The following is a 27,306-nucleotide window of genomic DNA, read 5'->3' as shown; positions in this document are numbered from 1 at the left end:
AGAAAGCTGAGAGTTAATGACTGAAGTCAGAGCCTCAATTACTGCAGGACAAAAATGGATCCCACTCAGAATATTGAGACTAATGCAAGATTAACTGGACCTCATATTGCATGTCCTCTCAGTGACAAATCCATGAACTGTGCTCTCATATCCTTGCCATGATTTGACTTCCTGGGGCCCTAATGACTGGTGCATTGGCATGATGGTAGAGACTAAACAGCCTTGTTCATAAAGACCATGACAAAAATCTCTTTCTCCTCGGCAGTATTGTAGGCATGGTTTTCTTTAAAAGGCTATTATTACTATTTCCTCTTTATCATTTTATTCAAGGCTATGGCTCAAGCCCAAAAAACATCTAAGTAGAGGACAGGAGTATATCAGCATTTTGTTACCTCAGCCTGTTTCTATCCATCTACTCTAAACCTGGAGGCTTGCCAGGCCTTCTGGAAGGAAAAGAAACTGCCTTCTTTGTAGTTCATTGTGAAACTTCTTTATTTCATTCTTTCCTTCATATGAAATAGGAAGTAATAACTAAGGGCTTTGAAATAAAATGAAATGACTTAGATTCAAATTCTGACCTTGGCCACACACCTATTATGATAAAACAATATATAAAGAACTTAGTCTTCTTAATATAATGTCACATAAAATTGAGAACTGGCTTCTTTTGCTTGATAGTTACCTGTAAACATATTTTATTCAGACTGAAGGGAACTCTGGAAATCTTATATTCCTAAATTCTAACTCTTAGGACAAATGAAAACCCCAATTTTGTTCTATTGATTATAGTATGTCTACATAAGGACACTGGCAGTAGAGGGGAAATGAACAATTGCTTTTCTGCCTCAAACAATGAGTGAGTATAGTAGGTTAAATACTAGCTTTCAAAATGTACTGTATCTATACAAAAGACAAATGAGAGGGGGGAATTAAAAGCAAAATATTCAGTGAGAATTGCAGTCATCCTCGGCTCATCTTAGTTGACTGTGGTTTTGCTTTTGGTTTTAATTTCCCTGTATATTAAAGATGTCAAATTTTGATTTAGAAATTGAACTAAGAGGGGCGTGATTTGTTCTTCCTCCTCTGGAAAATATTACATATCACTGGGTTCCATGAATGGTATGATTAACAATCACAGGTGTTGAGTTTTTCAATCTGTGGATGGGACCATCATCACGAACTTGGTTTTGGAGTCGCTAAGCCCTGCTGTCATTGAACCTCACAGTTGCCAATATCTACGTCCACTCAAAGTCAGATTCTCTCAGGAACCTTGAAACAACCTCAGTTGACAGAGGCTGCATTTGGGAATGTACCTTTCATCCAGCCTTTCTTGTCCTACCACAGCTATAGAAAGAGCAGCAGGCGTTCAGAATTACAGTAGATGTCCTCTAAAAGCATAGGGAACCTCCAAAGACTTCCTGTGATGTGCTGCCTCCATCTACACATAGCTTCCGTTTCCATTTCCCTCTTCCGCCAGGTATTTTGTCCCCTTTGCAATGATCAGAGAGAAATAATGGACTCAAACATGACTCTAGTGGTTTGAACCTAAGTTAATTAAGCCATCTCCTACTGCCCAGCCATAGCTCATGCCTTCTCTAAAAGGCATGCTTACTTCATCATAATGGGCTTTTTCCTCTTGAACTATGGACCAGAGTAAATCCTTCCTGTGTTTAGTTGCTTCTTTAGATATTTTGTCATATTGATGACTAAAGAAGATGACTAAAATAGATAAATCAGAACATCCTAAACTTTTTATACACATGATGTCCTTTTGTCCAAGACATTTTTATGCTATCCGAGGTAAGGAGGTATATAAATCACACTTACTAGTAGTGGTAAGTCATAAAGAAATTTATTTAGAACAATTAAATCTCCTGAGTTTTACATAGTTTCTTTAGTGATCCTTTGGGAATTTCACACCATGCACCCCATTTCTGCTCATTTCCCAGTCCCTCTGTGTCCATCCTTCATGCTTGTAGCATCCTCCCCCACCAAATATTTTTTTTTAAAAAAAATTAAAACCAAACAAACAAAAACCCACTTTGCTCCTCCGTCTTTCTTGCCTCTCCAACACTTCTTCTTTCATCTTAGTAGCATTGGGAGCCTTAGTAGCAAAACAGTATACCGTTTTGCACTATTAGCTTTACTTGCAAATGTTCATTGCAATGAGTCATTGGTCTGGTTTTTGTTACACCATCATCACTGGACCTTCTCCAAATCTCCTCTCAGCTATCCCACAGCTTCCCCAATCATAGAGATACTACAAATATCATTCCACAGGACCAGTTCTTTCACATGTTCCAGTAGGTCATAGATGGGGTAGACATTAGGGTGGGCTAAACCAAGGCCCTGGATGTGGGCTTGTTTGGTAGCTGAGTTGGTCAGATTTGGCCACTGGGGCTGTACACCTTAGGCATAGAATGGAGCCAAGAACAATTACTTCTGTGCATACAAAGTTTCTATTTATTAAAGACAAAAGTAAATTTCCACAATGATGAGCTGGATTGATTTGTTTACTTTTGCATAATGATTTAAATCTTGTCTGAATATTTAATGTTGTAATGTGCAGAGCATTTTCAATGTTTTTCAGAACTTATCAATATTCTGAGAATGCCATTTTCCATAAATATTTAGTACAAAATGGATTGAGTGTGTTTATATACATACATAGTTGAGATGTGAAAACGGAAACTTTACCGTAAAGGACCTATATGAAAAGCAAAATTTCTGACTTCCTATTTATGGTGATAGCACCTCACATGGTCTGAGTTTGTCTGGATGGGTGATTATTTCAAATGGATTGAGAATATTTCAAAAATAGTTGCAAGTTCTGTCCTGGTGTTAGGCCAAATTCTATTTAACATTTTTTGTTAAAATCAAATCAACAACACAAACAGTAACTTTTTGTCGTTGTTGTTTTTCAAAACAGGGTTTCTCTGTATTGCTTTGGAGCCTGTCCTGGAACTCACTCTGTAGACTAGGTTGTCCTTGGACTCACAGAGATCCACCTGTCTCTGCCTCCCAAGTGCTGGGATTAAAGGCGTGTGCCACCAACGCCCAGTGCAAACAGTAACTTTTAAAATCAAACTTCATAGCATAATATAATCCAGATGTATGCTAACCTGTTACATGCTGAGGAATGCTGATAGGAAAATATTAGAAGTCTTTGTTTTCTATAATTAAACATTATTAACCAAAATTAACCATTTCTATGGAAGCCAAAATCTTTGCATGTATAGGAAAGATACTTCAATTCAGTGTTTACATAGCATAAAGAAGTCTTTAATCTGAGGCAAGGGTTTTTAGTCAGCTATCCCTTTCAAGTGTTAGCCAGACCTGACCCCACTTCATTTCTGAAATGACACCCATCCAGACAAACTCAGACCATGTGAGGTGCTGTCACCATAAACAGGAAGTCAGAAATTTTGCTTTTCATATAGGTCCTTTACGGTAAAGTTTCCGTTTTCACATCTCAACTATGTATGTATATAAATTGTTTTAAGTTAGCTGTTTTTAAGGAAATGAGCCTATTTAGTTCAAGTCTACATTACCTCTCATTCTTTTTTTGTTTTGCTTCATTGTAGGGTGTATTTAAAACTCAGATATGAAACAAATAGTTCATAACTTGGAATTCTATACATTTCTTAATAATGTATATACACTATATATTCATATGATATGATTATATATGGATATATACTTAGGGATCGGTTGCATATACAGGAAAATGATGTACCAACAATGAAAATGGAAATACTCCTTTTGCATAGAGTATAAAATTTCTCTTTAAAGTCAATAAAGTTAAAGATCAGGTCAATTTACTGAAGGTTCATGTCAAAAACATTGTTTATAATCATTAACAAGAAATCATATTGTCAAAATATAAAATTTAACTGAGAAAACACTGGATGAACTATAGATTTATTTTATAGTAACAACATGAAAAAGATGCACAAATTCCCAATTGGAGAACAACCAGAAAAAGAAAGCATCCCTTGCTAGGCTGTAGCCCAGAAACTTCTTTCATCCCAGGGGTGAGAGGGGAACTGACAACACACAGCAACCCGAAAAAAGCAGCTGAAATGTAAGTTGCTAAAATAGAATACAAACTGACCCTGTGGGATAATGTTGAAAGTCTAGATTACCAGAGACCATGAACAATGAGCTCCCAATGCCTGCTGTTTCCAGTGAGGGATTTGACCCAGTGGATGGCTGCCTGCAGGAATGTGTAAAGCAAAGAGGAACATCCAGTGGTTGATGGAGTCTGCCCAAGCCATTGTTGGAGAATTCATTATGCATTCTTCTTCCCAGGTTGGAATTGAATAAAATGTCAGTAGCTCAAAATTGCCCACTGTGGGAGCATTTATACTGTGAAAATCGGCAAATGCTCCAAATCCGACATTCTTTTTTGTTTAATCTGTTGTTTAATATGCCAAGACATCATCAGCTATATTCCATGGCACAGAATATGTCTACAGACTAGCTAGGTAACTTGAAGAAGGATAGGAACTTGTGCTTTTAAGGATCTGTGTATGAGTGTTCTGCCTGCACGTATGTATCTATGCAACATGTGTGCCTTGTACCCATAGAGGCCAGAAGAAGGATCCTGAAACTGGAGCCATCTTATGGGTGAATAGAACTGAGTCTGGGTCTTCCACAAGAGCAGCAAGTACTATACACTGCTGAGCCATCTCTGGAGCCTCAGAAAGGATAGTCCTGAAAGCTTAAGGCCTTCTAGAAAGAAGAACCTTAATGTTCCCTCAAATCACAGAAATCAGTTGTCTCCAACCTAAAACTCAACAGAGCTGCAGCTCAACCCTAACCCAAATTAATTCATAATTAGAAAAAAAAGCTCTTAACACCTAACAGAGGAAGTTGTGTATACTTTCTAAATTGAGATACTAATTATTTTAACTCCAGCCTCTTTATTTTTTCCCAACTTTTTTTATTTGAATTAGAAACATGATTGTTTTACATGACAATCCCAGTTCCCTTCTCCCACCCGTCCTCCCTTACCCGCCTCCCCAACTAAAACCTTATCTGTCACATATCTTTTCTGCTCCCCCTGGATGGTGAGGCCTTCCATAGGGTGTCATCAGAGTCTTTCGTTTCCTTTGGGGTAGGGCCTACGCCCACCCCTGTGTGTCTTGGCTCAGGGAGTATTCCTCTATATGGACTGGGCTCCCAAAGTCCACACCTATGCTAGGGATAAATACTGGGCTTCTTCAGGAGGTCCCATAGATTTCTGAGGTTTCCTCACAGAAACCCATGTTCCTGGGGTCTGGATCTGTCCCATGCTGGTATTCCAGCTATCAGACTGGAGAGCAAGAGTTCCCGGATGTTCAGGTCAGCTATTTCTGTGGGTTTCACCATCGTGATCTGGACCTCTGTGCTCTTCACTGGTCCATCTCTGCATCTGGGTTCCAGTTCAGATCAGTGATTAGTTATGAGTGTCTGCTGCTACTTCCACCAGATGCTGGATGAAGGCATGTAAGTCAGTCATCAATCTCATAATTAGGGGAGGGCATTTAAGGTAGCCTCTCCTCCGTTGCTGAGATAGTTAGCTGGTGTCATCTTTGTAGATCTCCAGACATTTCCCTAGTGCCTGATTTCTCTGTAAACCAAAAATGTCTCCCTCTATTATGATATCTCCATTCTTGTTTTCTTGTATTCATCTCCTGACTCAGATTTTCTGCTCCCTCATGTCCTTGGCATCCCTCTTCCTCTCCCCTTCTCATTCTCTTAGCTCCCGTCCCCCTCTTCCCGTTCTCCCAATTTGCTAAGCAGATCTTCAACCTCTCCCCTTCTCCAGGGGACCATGTATGTCTCTCTTAGGGACCTCCATGTTTATTAGCTTCTTTGGCAGTGTGGATTGTAGGCTGGTAATCCTTACTCTATGTCTAAAATCCGCATATGAGTGAGTACATAACTTTTTTTTTTTTGCGATTGGTTTACCTCGCCCAGAATGGTTTCTTCTAGATCCATCAATTTTCCTGCAAATTTCAAGATTCCATTGTTTTTTCCCACTGAGTAGTACTCCATTGTGTAAATGTACCACATTTTCTCTATCCATTCTTCGGTTGAGGGGCATCTAGGCTGCTTCCAGTTTCTGGCTATTACAAATACTGCTGCTATGAACATGGTTGAACAGATGTCCTTGTTGTATGAATGTGCTTCTTTTGGGTATATGCCTAAAGGTGGAATTGCTGGATCTTGTGGTAGACTGATTCCCATTTTTTTGAGGAGTCGCCTTACTGATTTCCAAAGTGGATGTACAAGTTGGCACTCCCACCAGTAGTGGAGAAGTGTTCCCCTTTCTCCACATCCTCTCCAACATGAACTGTCATTGGTGTTTTTGATTTTGGCCATTCTGACTGGAGTAAGATGGTATCTCAGAGTTGCTTTGATTTGCATTTCCCTGATGGCTAAGGATGTTGATCACTTTCTTATGTGTCTTTCAGCCATTTTAGATTCCTATTTAGTTAGAATTGTCTATTTAGTTCTATACCCCACTTTTTAATTTAACTCCAGCCTCTTTATACATAATATTAAATGCCATAGAAATGAGGATATTAACAATATGCTTCTATACATTCTCATAAAAAGAGAAAAATAATGCTCACTGAAGTGAGCTCCTGTAGGGTATGAAAATGTAAAAATAAATATTTAAATAAATAAGATTTGGAAACATAAAGGTAAGCATTTTAAAATATAGTGATAATAAGTGAAAAAATGAAGAGTTAATTTGGTGGGATCCACAAGATACAGGGCAGAGTAGACAAGAAAACCAACCAATGCAAAGATCAATCAATGGAAATTGTGCAAAAGAATCACCCAAACATGTTTGGCTATATTTACACATACCATATCCAGGTATAAATATGTATGTATATTATGTAAAATGTGTGAAAAGAGTATGCTAGTGAAATTTTTAGAGTTGGTAAGATATCTGCTCACAAAGTCAAAAGAAGTACATCTAAGAATGTCAGAATGAAATGGCTAGAAAACTCAAAGTGAAAATAAGTTCCTAAACCAAGCCTGGTTGCAAATGCCTTTAATCCTAGCACATGGAGAGCAGAAGCAGACAGATCTCAGAGTCTGAGGCCAGCCTGGTCTACAGAGAAAGTTCCAGGGACATCCAGGGCTACATAGAGTAACCCTGTCTCAAAAAATGGGGGAAAAAAGGAAGGAAGGAAGGAAGAAGGAAGGAAGGAAGGAAGGAAGGAAGGAGGGAGGGAGGGAGGGAGGGGAGGGAGGGAGGAAGGAAGGAAGGAAGGAAGGAAGGAAGGAAGGAAGGAAGTTTCTTAATTTGAGCTTTGGTAGACAGTTTATAGTAATTGTCTAAATAACTCTAAGATGACTCTTGTATTGAAGTGAAACAATTCTAAAACACCTATTTTTAAACACTAAGAATTGTAACCCCACATTGACTAGAAAATCACTGTGGTCTTTTGAAGATACCCTCCTACTCAGGAATTAGCATCAATTTAAAGTAGAAAGTTAAATATTTGGAGACTTATTAAATATACATATATATGTGTATTTATATATATTCTTATAAATATCACTAAATATTTAAGGAAATTTTCTGTTATTTTGTAACATTTACGGAAGTATAATATGTGACAATAATAGCACAAAGTGCTGGAGGGGAGAGAATAGAGAACTATGATGATTAAGGCTTCTGCTTTGTGAAGAGATAATTTGCTGTAGACTATTACAAACTAAGGATGTATAGTGTGCAGGATGTTTTAGGGAGCAACAAAAGGAATTCAATTAAAAGACTAAGATACAGAATGAAGATGAGACAGATATCCAAAAATGAATGACAAAGCAGCAGATATTGTGCTAATATACTAATAGACTAATACTCACCCTTATTATTGTCTAAGCTTATCTTCATTATTATTTGTTTTCTTCATTCTTTTAATCTGTTAGAAATCTCTTTGTTATTTTCATGAGGTTGGAAGCACTAAACAGAATTACAAATGATATTTTCAAGAAAATAAATAATGTGCTGATAATTTAAACAACTCTGATCTGACCTTGGGCTCTAGCTTAATAGGAACCACTAAACCAGGATTTCTCAACCTGTGAGTATCAACCCCTCTTGGCAGGGGGGTGTCACATATCAGATATCAAACATATCAGATGTTTACATTACAATTCATAACAGTAGCAAAATTACAGTTATAAAGTAGCAATGAAATAATTTTATGATTGGGTCACCACTACGTGAGGAACTGTATTAAAGGGTTGCAGCATTAGGAAGGTTGAGAACCACTGCACCAAACACTTTTTAAGTTTAAAGAGAGAAAATTATCAGTCTATATCAAACAGAAATTGAGAGCTCTCTGGAAAGGCATCATAACAAAATTTCTAGCATTTTTATATTGGTATTTTTAAAAGATTGAGCACTTATTTCACACAACATGTTTATTGACATATACATAAGAAGTTCTATTAGTTCATTTTTCACTATGCCCATTTTGGGACGGGGCTCAAGTTGTGCTCTGAAATACATAAAGGTGTTACTTGTGTAATCTTAGACATGGGAGAGAAAAGGGTGTGTGTATGTGTGTGTATGTCCATCCTGTTTATTTCCATAACAAATGTTTTTAGTTTCACTTAGGAGGTCACTAGCTTCCAAACTCCTTTCTTGTGAGTGCCTATGATAGTGATTTACAGTGTATGGATTGTTGCTCCTCTCAAGAGATATGTTAAGAGGGAAAATTCCTCTAATTCGAACTTTTTGGTAAAGACAACTGTGTTCTTTGGGGGGAGGGTTGTTTGTTTTTTGTTTTTTGAGACAAGATTTCTCTGTGTAGCCCCAGCTGTCCTGGAACTTGCTCTGTAGACCAGGCTGACCTTGAACTCTCAGAGATCCTGCCTCTGCCTCCTGAGTGCTGGAATTAAAGGCATGCGCCACCATTGCCTGGCTGACAACAGTGGTCTTGTTATCTTAAATAACTATAGGATTGATCTTTTATGGAAGTAAAGAAACCTTTAGAAATGAAAAGCTAGGCTTATTTTCTAGGTGGCTTCAATCATGGGGCAGTGAGGTATGCAGCTACATAGAGTGGCAGACAATATGCAGCTGTAGCAGTTGAATTCCCACAACTATTTCTTGGCACTCTGATGAAATCTGTTTTGGATAATCATACGAAACCTACCATTTTTCTCCTCACAGCTCACTAAGATTATAATATTGATGTTCTAAAGAAGAGGTAATGTTCTACTTCTTCCATTCACATAGTTCTGCTTCAATTTCTAAGTCTGTGGTCTCTGTGCTACCACTTAGTAACCAACAGCAGTACCCTAAGCAAAATCCCCTGCCACAACTGGGATAAATTCTTAGCATAAGCTACCAAGTAATAACTCCATGAGTTTTATTGCCTTTGGATAAGCCATAAAAATGATCATAAAGTACCTGTTTTATTATTTCCAGTGTGAAATCTTCTACATTTTAAGACTGAAGACCAAACCCTTTGGAGGTAAGAAGTTTGGGGTAAGAGAACAGTTTTGATGAGAGGTGCTGTAGTATATTCAAATCATTTCCTCCACAAACCCTGAGATCTTGTCATTAGTTATATATAATAATTTGAGTCTGTAGCCCTTTTATTAGGTTTTCCTAAGATGTCCTGGTATCCTTTACACAGAGTGATACATGACAAGCCTTTCCTGCCTTTGACTTCCAGTAGAGGTCATGCAGTCATGCATGCCTAAGTTCCAGAGGGAACACTGGTTAGGCTCAAATATATATATATATATATATATATATATTAATATAATTAGTGTCTATGTGTGTTTAAAGTCTTTTCTGTATGTATTTTGTTGTTACAGTTTGAAAGTAAGGTCTTTCAAAAGTATCATGTGCTTGATTCTTAGTGATAGGTACAAACATTGAGAGATCATGAGATTATGAGGACTCTGACATAATACATGAATTAATCGCTTGATGGATTCATACATAATCTGATGGCTTTATTTGGATATTGGTGGAAATGGGAGGTGAGGCCCAGTTGAAGGAAGCAGGTCACTTGGCATGCATGCCCTAGATGGGTTTGTCTTACCCTTCCTGTGTCATTTCTACTTTTGACCACCTTCAGGTGAGCATCTCTGTTCCACCACAGCCCTTGCTATGACAGGTGTCTCAACACAGTTCCATAAATAATAAACTGACATGGTCGTGTACTAAAACCTCAAACCATAAGCCAACATATGCCTTTCCTAGTTTGAGTTTTCTCAGATATTCTTCACCAAGGAACTGAGATTTTAAATATTACATAGATAAACTTTTGTATTCCATATGTTGAATTAGCTTCATTCTTTTCCCTGAACTGGAGTTTAAATGAAAGAAATAACCTTGAGCTTTCAGTTGGGAGAAAAATCATCGCTCCCAAAGGATAAATCAGAACAGCTCTCATCATGCTGAGAGAAACTTGTAGAATCCCCTCAAGGTCTGTGTGACTGTTCACAGTGACAAATGAAAGGGGTCTCCACACAGCAGTGGACCATCTAACCGTCATAACTGGGGTACCCTTAACACCAAATAATAGGATAATGGTCAACTGGCAAAATTTTAGGGATTTTATTGTGCTGTTTTTACTTTAAACCCACAAATGATAACAAAGAAGCGAACAAGAAGAGCACATAACTTAGCTTACATTTTCTGGATATGAGTGCCAACTCTCCTTGCTATTTCTTTCTCCTAAATTTGTGTTTAATGTTAAAATTAAAGAAAGGTAGACACATTGGCTCAGAGGGAGTTTCAGGTTACAGGGGATAATTGTTTCATGGGCAAAAACTCTGCCAAAATGGCATTTACTGAGTATTCTAAAATGATTGTGACATTTGAGAAAAGCAGCTAAGCATGGCTTCCACGATTTTCAAGAGAAATAAAAGGACATTAATTATATCAAAACCTTTTGGGCTACATTTTCAAACTGTACCCACTGACTGAATTTCAATTTATGAGATAGTTGGACTTGGTGCTATGAAACCTTAGTATTGTGTCCATGTAGACATTATTAGAGATGTTTCTTCTACAGACACTAAAATGGGAGCTGCTGCCATTCTAAGGAAATGAAAAGCTATTTGCCCTGATGAATTGCAAAACAGTAGATGAGTAGAACACCTGACCCCACTTTTCTACCAAGTCACCTTCCTTGACCTTGGCTTGCACCATAGAAAGCTGTCTTAAACATTGAACCCACCTCTGTAACAGACTGTTCTCAGCATTCAAGAAAACACTATAATTAGGGGGCTCATTATGGCAGCTGATACTGAAACAGATTTTGATATCTATTTGACCTCTTCAAAATTACTCTAGGAAATGATTTCTCATCTCATGTCTGTGTGAAGTTCTTAGCACCTTCATTCAGAAACACTGACACTCTTTAGAAATTGGGCATTCATTTGGGAAAGGCATAAAGACAAGCCACTAAGAAGCACAACAGAAAAGTGTTTACATGTGTTTTGAACCTGAGTTTGTCCAGCTGCTTGAGTTTCAGACAGCTATTTTTCACTGAAGCCGTTTGTTCCTTGATTCCTTGAACATTAACTGGTCATAAATAGAATGTGAGCCTTGCCCCTCCACTCCTTCCAAATGCGTTGAGACATTGCCAGACACCATAATCTCATAGAAGACCAATTCTCATCTCAGCTCTATCTGATTCTATTTCCTTGTCTCCCTAAAAAGGAAGCCAGAATCTGACAATGTAAATTTCCTGTCAATGTGGAGAAAAACAAAATTGCCTGAGAGGATGAAAGGACGGGAACTGGCATGAGAGAGGTAATAGAAACAGGCTGAGTCAGCCCCACTGTACATAAGACTTCACATCAACTCTTCAGTTGCAAAAGACAGAAAACCCAGTTCAAATTTCTTAAGCAAATGGCAAGCATGAGTCACATGATCAGCAGTCAAGAGTCCTGAATCCATTTGAACAAGAGTAGGAATAGGACAGTAATCCACCTCTGTTGCCTGCGCTCTCAGCTTGGTTGTTCCTTTCTAGGCTTGCTTGCACACTTCCAGAGCAAAGCCCAGAGAAAAACAAAATTGACCCAATAAATACATTGATGTAGAGCCTATGCTATCAGTAACTTAATTTCAACTTTTCTCTTTAATTCTCTGAGCCTCTTATTAACACACACACACACACACACACACACACACACACACACACACACACACACACACACATTATACAACCCACAGTTACCTCTTCTATTTTTTACAAATAGTATTTACAGAAAAGAAATCTGATATAGCTTATTACAAAATCTTCATCCATACTTTTCTTTTTTTTTTTCATCCATACTTTTCTAAGTCCTCATGTTATGGAGAAGTTTACTTCCTCTTCTTTAATTAAGCCAATCCTTCACTTTTTTTAGATTCTATTTCCTTCTACCTTCTAAGGACCTTTCTCCTCAATCTTTAAATGTGTTCATGTCCCTCCTACCTTAAAACAAAATGAAAATACTTTTGTTTATCAGCAATATATTCCTACAATCTAAAGATATCTAATTGGATAAGTCTGGAACAGATCTGAACATTAAGATTATTCAGAGTTCCTCAGGTGATTTCAATGTATGACCAAGTTTAGGAACCACTGCAAAAGATGGTGCTTGCTGAATGTGTACTTTGTACCAGTTGTGTACTACCACAATGACTGTACCAGTGTCCACACATTCTGGTGGCATGGCTTTCTAAAACAAAGTCCCTGTCAGCTCACAGCTCTGTGTAGCATGTGGCAGAGCACCTGGTAATCACAAGCTTGTGGTGAGAAATGCATCTAAGTAGCAAATCGTTTGGGGAAATGACTCAAAGTCATTGCTACTGACTTGGGAATGTGACTTACTTCTGAAAGACATTACACAGATGCTCAGCTGAGGCAGCAGTGCTGAGTCTCTCCAATCAAGGGTTCAGCCAGCTCTGTTGCTGATGAATCAGGGCCACAGACCCTCTCGTCCTGCAACAAGGTCAAGAATCCAGCTCTCAACCCAAAATAGCGGAGTTTTAATCTTGGCTGTCACTTGCTTGGTTTGTGAACTGGATCAGTCCTTTAAGTTTCTGAAGACTCAGTCCCTAGTTTTAATTCTGGAAGAGAGATAAATGGACAACAAAGGTCTTAACCATTTCTAAGCTTAAGCTAGAATGTCAGATGAAATTATGCAAATAGAGCATTAAGCATTTTGCTTGGCCCTAAGTAAGCATGACTGTACACCAGTTACAATGCACTTCTCAAGTGAAAGCTGGAAATTCCAACAAAAGGATGGGAACACTTCTATCTGTCCTTTAAAGCTAATTTGTAAGTCAGGGGAAATCAAAACTGAAATTGAAGAATATCTTGAATGTAATAACGTCACTAAGAACTGTGCCTCTGTCTTCTAGGTGATTCTAAATCCTGATAAGTTGAAATAAAGATTATTCATCAAACAAAATAACAGTGGTTAGCAAAAAGGTCAGGGCATGGCAGGGTACAAGGCTTTTACCAATGGGTTAAGTGGGAAAATCATAGAATTTTAATTAATAAATCCAGTATCAGATTCTTTAGAAAATAAAAGACTGACTCTTAGGATCTGTTAGAAGCTGTAAAGTGGGAGCATAAAAAGCAAAAGCTTTAGACATGGAGATAGTTTATATTAACGTTAACCTTTTGATTATTTTAGATTTTATGTCATTGGCATAGTTTGAACTGGTAGCTTGAGGCTTGCATTCTGTAAGTAGTCCATCTATATTACTTTTGTTCTCAATAGTCTATTAGTGATTTGGGAGCAAACAATAGTAGCTCTTGGCATCTTCCAGTCTCGAGCAGAAAGTTGATTTAGATGGGTCTAATTTCTGGTGCTTTGTGAACTAGCTGTTAAGGCAACCAGTGAATTATTAATTGCAGTGTTTTTGCAGCAGGTTATAATTTAAAGGAATAAGTTCATCTCTTAGTGTCTGATGCTGAGGAGGGCTGCATGCCACCATCTGTAAGCATAAGCACAAATCTCTAGGGAGGATGGATGTACTAAAACCCACAGGCAGAAATATAATTGAAAGGCATCTCTAGATGGCAAAGCCATGGAAGGCTGAAGTTCAAATTGCAATAGACTTAAAATACTAGCAGTTAGTTAAACCACTGGGACTGGGACCTGGAGAGAAACTGAGAACACACTTATTAGTTGATAGTTACTAGTATTAACACTTTTTTATGTCAGGAAAACTTTCCATGATCTTGAAGAGCAAGGTCTTGTTTTGTGGGATAAACTTATCCCCCAATGGGTCTATAACTAGCCTAGGAAAGAGTGGAATATCTTCCAACTGCTCCTATGCAGATTTGTATTATAAGCATTTATCAACCTAACATAGTCCCAGCAATAGCTGTACTATTTACCAAGAACACTAAGTTAAGGGATCTGGTTTTTTTCTGTGTAATGTTTAGACAAGGGCTGCACATTGGAAATATAGAAGTTTTAAATTTTCATAGAATATATATGTATATCCTTTATAAAATCCTGTTGAACTCTGGTTTTTGTTCCTAGGTTCACTTTTCTGATTTTTTTCTGTACTTTTAAAAGCTTTATTTATTTAAAAGTATTATTTTGTGACAAATTGAAGACCCTTCATCCAATCATACTTCTTCCCAAGGGCTTCATATAATCTATGATATGCACACACAAATATCTGGGACTCAGTGAATTGGCTGCTAACAATCTCTCCAGAGGAGGGGAAAGTCTTGGTGTATGGTGTTTTTTCCTAGTTCAAATGTGTCTAAACTGCTGACCCTGGAGCTGGATGCACCATAGCAGAATTGTGAATGCAACACGAATCAAGTTTGTAAACAGTCTTAAAATACCACAAGATGTATTTGTCAATACAATTTGGCTTTTTAACTCAACTGTGAGATTCTCAAATGCAAGTTTGTCTGTCAATGACAAAGACTTGTCACAAGATCAAAAGGAGGGACATGACAGAATGTGGCTGACATCAAGCTAATAATTATAATCAGAGCTCATCAAGATCATGTTCAGAAAGCCCTTTTCTATGCCAATAAGTTTAAATGTGTCCCTAACATTGTCCTCCATCAGATTAAGCATCTCAAGTATTACTTTGAGATCCTTGATCCATTTGGAATTGAGTTTGTGTGGTGAGAGATAAGGATCAAACATAACACTTTAACCTTTAGCTATCCAGTTTTACCAGCACTATTTGTTGAAGATGCTGTCTCTTCCTCAATGTGTGATGTTGGCCTCTTTTTAAAAAATCAGATGGCTATAGAAGTGTGGGTTTATATGTGGGTCTTCAGTTCTATTCCATTGGTCTGTTTGATGGGAGTACCATGCTGTTTTTATTACAATAGCTGTGTAGTAGAACTTGAAATTTAGGATGGTGTTGCCCCTACAAGTTTTTATTTTATTGTTCAGGATAGCTTTGGCAATCCTCCTTGTTTATAGTTTGATATGAAATTTAAAACTTTTTCCAGTTTATGTGAATAATTGCATTTAAATTTTGATCAGTATTGCATTAAATATGTAGATTGCTTTTGGTAGCATAGCCATTTTCACAGTATTAATCCTACTAATACAAGAGCATGGGAGGTTTGTCTATATTCTGGTATCTTCTCCAATTTTTTTTCAGTGTCTTAAAATTTTCATTATGTAAATCTTCCACTTCCTTCATTAGATTTATTACAAGTTCCTTCTGAGGCTATTCTTAATGGTATTGTTTCCCTGATGTCTTTCTCAGGTGTTCATCATTTGTATATAGGAAATCTACTGGCTTTTTTCTGTTAGTTTTGTATCCCATTGATTGCTGGATGTGTTTAGCAGTGGCAGGAGCTTTCAGGTGGTGTCCTTAGGGTCTTTAATGTATAGAATCCTATCATCCACAAGTGAAGACACTTTAAATTCTCACTTTACCTTTTTTAAAATCACTTTTTATCTCTTTTACTTGTCTCATCAGGTCTGGTAAAGCATATTACTGTCCAACCTATTCTGGAAGCTTGTGAAGGCCCCTGCAAGGTCCTCCACTAGCAAGGAGACTTAGCTGATGTTGGGTCAAAACTTCTGGAGTCTAACTCTAGGCCAGTTTATTTTAGACATATTTAAATGCAGTACAATTTGGGGGAAAGTTTCCTGGTAACAATAATTCTAATCATATGTGCACAATAAAGCTTAAGGCATGACTGTATCAAAACTCTTTTGCAAAGTACAAGTGACCACAAAGATGGGTTCTACAGCTCAAGGGCTCTTAACACAATAGGATCTGGTGTGTTCTCTGACAGAGATAGCATGAAGGTCAGCAGGCTTAAAGGACATGTGACATCTCCCCTAAGGATGGGTTCTATTGACTGAGAAACAAAGCTAAAGCTAACAGTCTAGGGAGGGTGAGTCTGGAATTGTCATTCTCAGGGATTTGGTTGAAGTCTGGCTCTACAGATAGCAAAGGTCATCACATCATTAACAACATCCACTCCTAGCCTTCTGGATGGGAAACAGATATTCAATTTCCTCCATTGAGGAGACAAGCCTACCTAATTAACACCCCTGCTTTCTCCAGTGCTTATTTGTAAGCACTCTGTGCCTCCTCTAGGCTAATGCAGGAGGATCACAATATAAAGGTTTGCCTAGGCTACAGGGAAAGTTCAAGGCCATGTGAGTAACTAAGTGAGACCCTTGCTCAAAATAAGTAAAACAAAACAAACAAAAAAGTATAAAAGAAGTGAGGCAGGACTGGGAAGATGGCTCATTGGGTAATTTGCCTGCTGCTCAAACATGAGGACTGAGTTTTAATTAAGTCTCCAGTGCCCACATAAAAAACTCAGCATGGCAGGAAGCAATGCCTACAATCCCAGTGCTAAGAATGAGGGACAACAGTATGCCAAGGTCTTGCATTTTACAGGTTCATTGGGAGAACCTGTATCAAAAAAGTAAAATAGAAAGCAAGGAGGAAGATACTGCTGTCAACCTTAGGACTTCACATGTGAACATATACAGCAAAGATATTTTGAAGGAGGCTGAGAATGCATGTAAGAACCTGGCTTCAGGTCACCATAGTAACTTAAAAAATAATAGACTAAAAGGTAACTATACAATAAAACAGCTCTTGTGACTTTTCTCTATTTTGATTCCTTACTCAACAACACTTAATGGCCAGCACTATATGAACTGGACACACACACACACACACACACACACACACACACACACACACACACTAGGGCATCAATGCATGTGGCAGCATCACCTTGCTATCATATTGTTGTTTGGTATGGAGTTGGGATGGGGGTCCCTTCAAATGTGAAATCTCCTATTTGAATATATCCATGCCTGCGGTGCCTGTTACAGCAAAATTTGAAACACCAAAGAAGTATAGCAGTGCTGCCTAATAAGCCAGCTTTAATCTGTGAAAACCTAGGCATTACAAGCTTACTCAGAGGTTCTGAAAACATATGGCCCCATGAAGAGCTAAAGTAAAGGGTTATTAAATAGATTATACAATCTTTCATTGGAATTGTTATGTATCACAAAAGTATAATTCACATGGGATATAGAAACAAGGAGAATGAGAAAAGGAGAAGAGGAGGGATGCAGAGGACAGGAGGGAGCAGAAAGGTTGAGTAAGGCGAAGAATAGAAGATAACAAGAATGGAGATACCATAATAGAAACATTTTAGGTTTACAGAGAAATCAGGCATTAGGGAAATGTCTGGAGATCTACAAAGATGACACCAACTAACAATCTAAGCAACAGAGGAGAGGCTACCTTAAATGCCCTCCTCTGATAATGAGATTGATAACTGACTTTTATGCTACCCGAAAGCCCTCATCCAGCAGCTGGTGGAAGTAGAAGCAGACAGCCACAACTAAACACTGAACTGAACTGGAATCCAGATGCAGAGAAGGACGACGGAGAGCAAAGGGGTCCAGACTAGGCTGTCGAAACCCACAGAAACAGCTGACCTGAACATCAAGGAACTCTTGTTCCCTAGACTGATAACTGGGATAACAACATGGGACTGAAACAGACCCCAGGAACATGGGTTTCAGTGAGGAGACCTCGGAAATCTATGGGACCTGCTGTAGTAGTTCAGTACTTATCCCTAGCACAGGTGTGTACTTTGGGAGCACATTCCACATAAAGGAATACTCCCTGAGCCAAGACACATGGGGGTGGGCCTAGGCTCTATCCCAAAGGATACGATAGACTCTGATGACACTCTATGGAAGGTCTCACCATCCAGGGGGAGCATAAAGGATATGTGATAGGTTGGGTTTTAGTTGGGGGTGGGTAGTAGGGGAGGATGGGAGGGAGAAGGGAACTGGGATTGTCATGTAAAACAATCTTGTTTCTAATTCAAATTTTAAAAAATCTGAGGAAAAAAATAAAATCAACTGTGAACATAGATAGGTTGCTAGTATTACCTCAGCAATTTCTAGTGTCTGAAAGGATCAGTAATCAATCTAATCTATAGGTGGTAGGTAGTTCCTAAGCATGACATGAATATAGAGGAGCTCATTTTAGTTACAGCAATGGTGATGCCTGCAATAAAATTGTTTTGGTCTCCTAAGTAGAGTGAGACTTAACAAGCCTCATGTTGGACCAGAAGGCGAAGAGTAAGCAAAGGGTTGTAAGGGCATCTCTCTGGAGTCATATGGCTTTATTTGCACTGTCTTTTGCAGACTTTTTAATCCACAAAATCCAGGAATCAGTATTTACTCCTTGATTTCCACAGTTGCTAGAACGGTTCCACCCTTGCCTCTGTATCTGAAGCTATACCCCAGAGACTTCAGAATTTCCTTATGCGTTAGCAGGTGCTGTTAACTAACAGATAATGAATTCATGGCAAATTAGTTTGCCTGTAATTCAATGTTTGTTCTTTGAGTTCCCATTAGATGTTTTAGTTCTACTGGTATGCCTAAAATTGTTTAAGTCATATATTAAAAAAAAAAACCCTTTAGAATGAGAGAAAACATGTGCTATTCAGAAACTTGAGTGGGATTAATACTGAGAGTACATAATATATTTAAGCTTAACAACAAGTCAAATGTAAACAGATAATTAAATACTTATTTCTTCAAAGGTGTTCTAAAAATTGGCAAAATATATTCTAATATATAACACCACAAATAATTGGAGAAATACAAACCAAAGCTGTGAGTTATTTATCAACTCATTCTCATTAGAAACACTAATATATGTGAGTCTAGGGATGTAGACAACCTACAACCCTTGTGCACAAGCATAAAATAATATAATGACTGTGGAAACAAGTGTGAAAAGTCTCCAAACCATTAAAACTGGAAATGCAATAAGTCCTGAAAAACCATTTCTGCACATATGTGTTTAAAAATTAAAAGCAAGATGCCAAAGAAATATTCCAATAGTGTATTTATAGCATTATAATTCATGGTGGCCACCAAATAGAAGATACATAACATCCATTATGAGGTGAGTGAATAGATAAGACACTGCTCTTTATAGATAGTGAAAAAACATTCAGTCTTCCAGAAAGGGTACACATGGCACCCCTTCCTGTCACATGGTACACACAAATGAACTTTGATAATATATGCTAAGTGAAACAAGTCAATCAGAAAAGAAAGTCTGCAGGGTCCCACTTACTTATAGGAGGTACCATAAGTTGTCGAGTTTAGGAAAATAGTGAGTAAAATGTTAGTTTAAGTGTCTATTAAAAGAGGATCTTTTGATTAATGGGTACAGAACTTCAGATTTGCAATATAAATTTTTTCTGGAAATCTCAATTCCATAGTGTGGATACACTTAACATCCAAAATGTAAACTTAAAATGGGTAATGTGGTAAGTTTTAGGTTACGATTTTCTAACCACAATTAGTCCATCAACAAAATATGCACATGCTAAGAAAACGAGCAGAGATAAGTAGAGTGGTCTCCACACAGGCCATGGACAGCACAAGACCACATGGAGGCAGTTAAGAGCCCTAAAGAGTTAAGAAGGCCTGGGTGTCCCTAAATGATTTGTTTTTGTTATGTGGGGAAGAAACTTCTCCAATTTTCTAGTTTTGCCTCTGGCAAGCCCTAAACCTTGTTTTGCTGCTTTGGAGAGACTCTGATACTCTTTTTTAAGGACTTCATATACTTACATGCCCTCATCCATTCAGCAAACATACCCTGAGGCTTTACTACAGCCAGTCTCTCAGCCCTGGTGATACAGAGACAACAAGACCCAGACCTTACAAAGAGATATTCGGGATTAGAGATTCCCTGAGAAGTTTGTGAAATACATCCCTGGCTAAGACATAAGATTTTAACCTAAACAGCTGAGGGACAAAATAAAAGTACTGCTCCAATATTCAAGTGATGGATACCTTGAAGTTCCCAGCTGCCACGCCATCCCACCAAATCCAAGTGTGAATGAACAGAAGTTGCTATGTCTGTAAGCTTGCCCACATGCATAAGAAGTAATTCCCCACCAGAACAGGAGTCAAGGGCACTGGCTCCAGAATCACACTGCTTCTCTTTGGAGTCCTGAGGAGTTTACAACTGAGGCAACTGGGAGCAGGAAAACTCTTGCTGTGGAAGTGAGTACTGCAGGCACACCAGCATTCACCTCTCAAACCATTTTCTAGCAAACACTCCAGTGTAATCAAACATCTCTGACTATAGATTCTATGAAACATATTTATCAGAAAACAGTTTGAAAAACATTATGAAGTCAACTTTACCATACCTAAGTCATCAGCATATCACTAAAAAATTATGTATCATACTTGCTTCTTTTAGAACTTTCATTCTTTTTTGCTTTTGCTTTTTATTTTTGAGGATTTATATGAATGTACATATTATATGTTTACGCCACTCCTATCCCTTCCTCTCCCCCATCCAACTGCTTCCATGGCCCCTATTCTCTTTCAAGATCCTGACTTCTTTAATTATTGTTAAACACACATAACAAACACACTGATCCCATTTAGTGTAACTCTTATTTGCATTAGTGTAGAGCTGGATAATCTATTGAGGAGATGTGTGTTTCCCTGGAGAAGATTAGTTCTAAGCTTAGGGAACAGTGTATAAGAGGAGACAAAACAATTTTAAGAGCCAGAAGAGAAGGATGCTTAATGGTAGATGGGGACTTCTAGACATGACAGTGATGCTGCACCCAGGAAATCTCAATAATACCATTGCCTACACAAGAACTGCATAACGACACCAGTCAACATGTGAACATGCATGGGGAAAGATTACTAAGCCTCATCCCTAGATCTTCTTTTCTTTTATCTATGCCATTCTTAGATTCTGTGAAAGTTCTTGGGGAAATGATCCAAGGAATCACCTTGACTTAGGGCTTGTCAGAGGCAAAAACTAGAAATCACATGGTAATTTCAAGGATTCTTACTGCTTCAATATTACTGTTTCTCGAAGTGCAGCCCGAATATCCACACCATCTGAGAGTTTACAAAATTCACTCCCAGGAATTGTGATTGCTAGATATGGTAGCCAAAGAACCTGTTTCATCAGGCCTCTTTGGCGACTCTCTGACATCTGAAGTGCACAACTCTAAAGTGTGATGTGGTTGACAAGATGGCTCACTGGGAAAGGGTACTTGTGTGTGAGTCATTGGACCTGCATTCATTCCCCAAACATTCATAAATGCAAAAGAAGAGAGCAGATTCTAAAACACTGTCCTCTGATCTCCACACACATGTCACATCACACATATCCAAAAACATACACCCTGTATAAAAACAAATAATGACACATTTCTTGAAAATTGCATCAGGATAGATGGATTAATTCAAAACATCTGCATGGATTTTAAAACTTGTGGATTTCTATATTTCAAAGACACATCTTATTTCCTATATAAAGTTTTTCACCAGATAGGACTGATCAGCTCTATCCTTTTATTTACCTTCCTGTACTGGCTAGTCTTATGTCAACTTGACACACAAGCTGGAGTTATCTGGAAGGATGGAACCACAATTGAGAAAAATGTCTCTAAAAGATCCAGTTGTAAAGCATTTTCTTAATTGGCAATTAATGAGGGAGGGCCCAGCCTATTGTGGGTAATTGGTACCAACCCTGGGCTGGTGGTCCTGGCTTTCTATAAGAAAGCAGGCTGAGCAAGTCAGGAGAAGAAATCCAGTAGGCAGCACTCCTTCATGTCCTTCTTATCAGCTCCTGCCTCCATGATGAATGGTTCTGTGGAAGTGTAACCCTTTCCTCCCCAACTTGCTTGTGGTGTGGCATTTCATCAAAACAATAGAAACCCTAACTAAACGGCCTTACTATTTCTTGTATGTGCATCTTAACACAATTTATTTTACTTTCATAACTTATTAAATAATACTTCAGTCTCCAATAGAAGGTAAGACCCTGGAGATCAAGTATTAAATACTTTTTCAGTTTTGCAGCTTTAATATCTAGAATAATGCCTATAATTATTTTGTTGAAAATGTACATCTTTATGTGTACATGGATGGATGGATGGATGTACATGAATTATGTAACAGTGTTGTAGAAAATTAGCTTAAATGATGTTACATTCATTTATGCTGTGAAATATGTGTTTAATGATGCAACGATGTGTTGCATTATTTTATGTTGCATTTGTTTAACTCTGTAAAGCTGTGTTACTTTGTCTGCCTAAAATACCTGATTGGTCTAATAAAGACCAATGAATGGCCAATAGCTCCTAGCTATTGGCGGGACTGCCATGCAGAGAGAATAAATAGGAGGAGAAACTTAGGTTTCAGAGAAGAGGGAGGAGCTAGAAAAGGAGAATAAGAGGAGAATGCCAGGAGTGAGGTACCCAGACACACAGCAAGCCAGGAGTAAGAAGGAAAGAAAGTCATATGGGATAAAGAAAGGTAAAAGGTGCAGAGGAAAAACATAAAGAGAAATGGGATAATCTAAGTTAGAAAAGCTGGCCAGAAACAAGCCAAACTAAGGCTGGGCATTTATAAGTAAGAGTAAATCAAATAAGTCTCCATGTATTTATTTGGGAGCCAGGTGGCAGACCCCCAAAAGAGTAAAAATAAATTACAAACACCTATATAATGGTTCAAATATGAAGATCTTTTCTTGAGTATTGGGAAGAGTTCATTCTATCATTCTAGGCAAGAAGAACCCAAGAAAAAAATTAGTCCAGCTGAAAGTTCTGATTCTGAGCAAACAACTGCAATTTGAGCTTGAATCACTCAGTCTTCCTGGGAAGAGCTGGGAAACATCCCAGTTCTTTCATATGAACCAAGCAGATAACACCACTTGTCCTGGGCCTGCCTCTCAAGGACACTGAGTATATTGACTAATAATGACAACAAATTGCTTTTGAGGTTCTGGGATAAGGCTTCTATATAGACATAGGGAATATTAATAAAAAGATCAAACACACTAGTATTTGAAATATGTCTCACCAACTTTGCCAAGGTCAAGAAGAACAGAGAGATAATCTTCTCCTGAAATAGGAACAGAAAATGATTCATATTCTCCACCTGCTTCTTCATGTGTGCGGCTCTTAGGAGTCCTTTATAGAAGTAGAAATGCAGCATTGAGAACCTTGGAGGAATAGAAGAGGAAAAATTAAAAACATAAAACTAAATTGTCAGAATGGAATCTTCCTTTTTCTAGAATATATAATAGAGGGAAAAGTCAATTCAGATTTCTCCAAATATATTGAGTGGCATCTTCAAAGATGATAACATACAATCAATCTATGCTTAACTATGTGTTTACTCCCTGGTCTAAAATCTAAATAAATTTCCCAATTATATCAGGGAAGATTAAGTGGTGTAGAGGATCCCTTCAGTGACAAAGGACTTGTCAAACAATACCCCCCTTTTCTGCTGCATTTGTTGACATTTTGCTGTGGTGGAGAACCCCCTAAGCATCATACCAATGACTCCTTGAACATGTAGACTATGAGCATATTTAAATGATAGGAAGATAAGAAGTCAGATAGATGATAGCTTGGGAGATGTATGCATACATATGCCAGAGTCTACTGAGACTTTTAAAAAATTATAAATATGGCTACTTTACCTAATAATCTTGAAAGTAGATTTTATCATTGCCATTGTATGTAAAAAAGAGAATAAAAAAATTTAGTGACTAGCTACCTCAAAGTCATGTAAGTGGCAAAGCTAGACTCTCCCTCAGGATTCAGACTAAGCCTCTAAGTCAACTGTTTCCCCTACTACTGTAAGGGAGTGAAAATGAAGAGAAGAAATTGCATAAACCTCACAAACAGATGTTCACTTAGAACAATATTTTCATGTTTTAAATGGTGCTACTCTAAATCAAGATTGTTTGAAAAATTATTTAAGTCCCCTATTTTTTACCTATTGTAGAAAAATTTTAAATAATCATATTTTGTTAACTGGGTACCCATATGTAAAACCTTGCAGAAGTTTTCATGGAATCCTTATGTCTTATAATTAGAAATTATTTTTGACAACCAACATGTCTAATTTTTGTAAATGTAGATGATGAAGTTAAACTATACAAGATGATTTGTTGTGGATCTAATGTAAAATTTCTGCCATAGGCTCCTGTGTTTGGACACTTGGTCTCCAGCTGGTAATAGTTTGGGAAGACTGTGGAATCCTCAGGAGGTGAAGCCTTCCTGGAAGTGGGCCACTGGTTTTGGTCCTTGAGGGAATGACACTTCTTATTCACCTGTTGCTTTCTGACTGAAGATGCACTGTGACCAGCTGGCTTCCCACCCCTGCCCCTGCTACAGTCCCTTCCCTACCATGATGAAATGTGTCACCTTGAACTGTAAACCAGAATAAACCTTCCTTAAGTTGCTTTTTGTCTATTTTGTCATAGCAACAAGAAAGGCAAGTAATACACAGTGTTTTCTCAATTTCTATTCTTTTGGGTTTTGACAGAAATAAAAGAAGTAAATAACTCTGGGAAATTGTAAAATAATACCATTAAAGTCTGCTAAAACTAGTGCCGACAAATATCTATGATAAACCCTGCTCCTGTCTCCTGGAGTACAGTTATCAATATTGTTATCTACCTGTGCATGATAAGAATGGGGGAGGGCCACGGAAGAAATGTAATTGTAAGAGGTCCAGGAACATCAGAGTCTATGTCATAGTCACAAAATGTGGTCTCTCCGAGTGAAACAAGAGAAGATTCCTCTTCCTCAATATCTGCTGGAAATTTTTCAAGTAGAAATCTCAAATAGAAAGTTTTCAAATATATAAAGTGTGTGTATACAAGAAAGACATGCCTTAGAATTTATGTAATACACTGTGAATGCAACCACACACAGAGGCCAGAGAAGAGGATTTGTTCTGTTTAAAAAAGTGATCTATGATGCTTTTGAGGTCATCTTTGTTGGAAGCCCCTGCTCCTAATAGTAACACTAAATGCTCTGATCTGAATATGTGTGCCCTCACTGAAGTCCATACTATGGAAATTAACCTCCAAGGTATTAAGAAGTACGGCATCTGGGGGTGTCTATGTTATGAGGCATCCACAGCCAAAAATAGAATAAATTACCATAAAGAGGCACTGAAAGAGCTGGTTAGGCCTTTTGACTCCCTACTTAAGAGGACACATTGAAACCACCATCTATGAGATGGTATAGACTTCAGAGGTGTGAAAAATAAATTACTACTGTTCATAAATTACTCATCTGAATGCATCTTCTTATACAGCATCTCAAGTGCACTAGAAAATAGGAAGACATTATTGTGATTCTGAGATAAACAGCAATTACTTAAATAGTAGGCTGTGATGGTTTGAGTGAAAATGGCCCCATAGGCTCATAGGAAGTGGCACTATTTGGAGGTGCGGTCTTGTTCAAGTGTTGGGCCCAAAAAGGGGGACCAACTTGAGGGAGACACACCCCACAGAGTCACTCACAGGACACAAGTTTGATGCAAAAGGATTTTATTCCAATGCTTTGGGGTCACTCCCTGGGAAAAGAACGATCCCCGAGTTTCCAAATAAGCAGGTTTTATGTCTTTTGGGTCATTAGGCAGAGGTATGACAACATATTGATTGGCTATAACATACATGAGTCATTTACTGATTGGTTGGGAACTGAACTTACAATTTTGCCCACAATGGGTTTGGAATGTTATTTTGGTTTTTATACCTGCAAGGCCATGGGACAGCTAGTGGTTTTTCTGGGAACAGAGTGACTTCAAAACTTGGGTGCTCTGGAGCAGGGCAACCCATAACAATTTTTAGAAACAAGACAGTTGTTGAAGATAATAACATTCCTTGGAAACTAGTAATAATAACAATTTCCACAAACTGGTCATCATGACCGACCATTTCATGTGTTCTTTCTCCCAGAGCTATGTGTGTGGCCAGAGTGATTTTCAAATACATGCTGGTGAGTATCAGGCTGGGTTTGAGTTGGGGTCTTTCATTAGTAGGTGTGACCTTATTCGAGTAAGTGAATCACTGGAGGTGAGCTTTGAGGTTTCAGAAGCTCAAGTCCGGTCAAGTCTCTCTCTCTCTCTCTCTCTCTCTCTCTCTCTCTCTCTCTCTCTCTCTCTCTCTCTCTCTCTCTCTCTCTTTCTCTCCCTCTTGTGCTATGTCTATAGATACAGTTGTAGAACTCTCAGCTACTTCTCCAGCACCATGTCTGCCCAAATGCCACCATGCTTCTCACTATGACAGACTAAACATCTGAACCATAAGCCAGACCCAATTAAATATTTTCCTTTATGAGAGAGAGGTGCTGTGGTCATTAGTGTCTTTTCATGGTAATAGAAACCCTATGCCAAGCATACAATCCATAGGAGGGAGCAAAGATTGGTAAGTCAAATTTCAAGATATTATGCCAGGTACTGTTGAGAATAAAAAAATGAGACCCCAAATTATAGAAACTAATTGTAAGTTATGCATAAACAGGTGTCATATATACACTATATGAAAATTTCTCAAAGTACAATAATAAAAAAAAAATATCCTGATTTTAAAGAGGATCTGAACAGGCATGTCACCAAAGAGAATACCCAAAAGTCAAGTAGTACATGGAAAGATATTTATGTCTTTTGGTTGTTTGGAAAGGTAAATTTAAAGCAGCACGTTGCTATGTATCCAAAAATATCTAAAATACAAAAGGACTGATTATTTGATGATGACATGAAGTTGGAATCCCATGTGTGCCAGTGGCACTATAGCAACATGGCCCTATTGTAAAAACATTTGAAAGATTAAGAAAAAGTTTAGTATGAAAATTCCATGACCCAGATATTTTACTACCACACTCATACGGTGATCATGAAATGAAATAATACACATATGCAAAGACTTGTTTATAAAAGTTTATAGTAGCTTTAATTGTAATAGTCAGAAAATTGAAA

General features: G+C 38.0%; 1 long non-coding RNA gene across 10 annotated transcripts in view; it reads right to left on the bottom strand.

Annotated features, from left to right (window-relative positions):
• Positions 1-27,306, bottom strand: part of Plcxd3 — a 301,403-nt gene that overhangs the window by 225,545 nt on the left and 48,552 nt on the right. For 9 of the 10 annotated variants that reach the window (XR_004768544.1, XR_004768545.1, XR_004768546.1 and 6 more), the window contains 2 exons: positions 23,386-23,527; positions 12,861-13,099 (listed from right to left, as the gene is read on the bottom strand). This is a non-coding gene — a long non-coding RNA (phosphatidylinositol specific phospholipase C X domain containing 3). Of the gene's footprint in view, positions 1-10,569; positions 11,694-12,860; positions 13,100-23,385; positions 23,528-27,306 lie in introns of those variants that run through there. The other variant, XR_004768552.1, reaches the window with a different exon arrangement.

Source organism: Cricetulus griseus, chromosome 2 (genome assembly GCF_003668045.3).
Source record: "Cricetulus griseus strain 17A/GY chromosome 2, alternate assembly CriGri-PICRH-1.0, whole genome shotgun sequence".
Lineage (NCBI taxonomy): Eukaryota > Metazoa > Chordata > Mammalia > Rodentia > Cricetidae > Cricetulus > Cricetulus griseus.
This window is presented reverse-complemented; position numbering and strand designations above follow the sequence as displayed.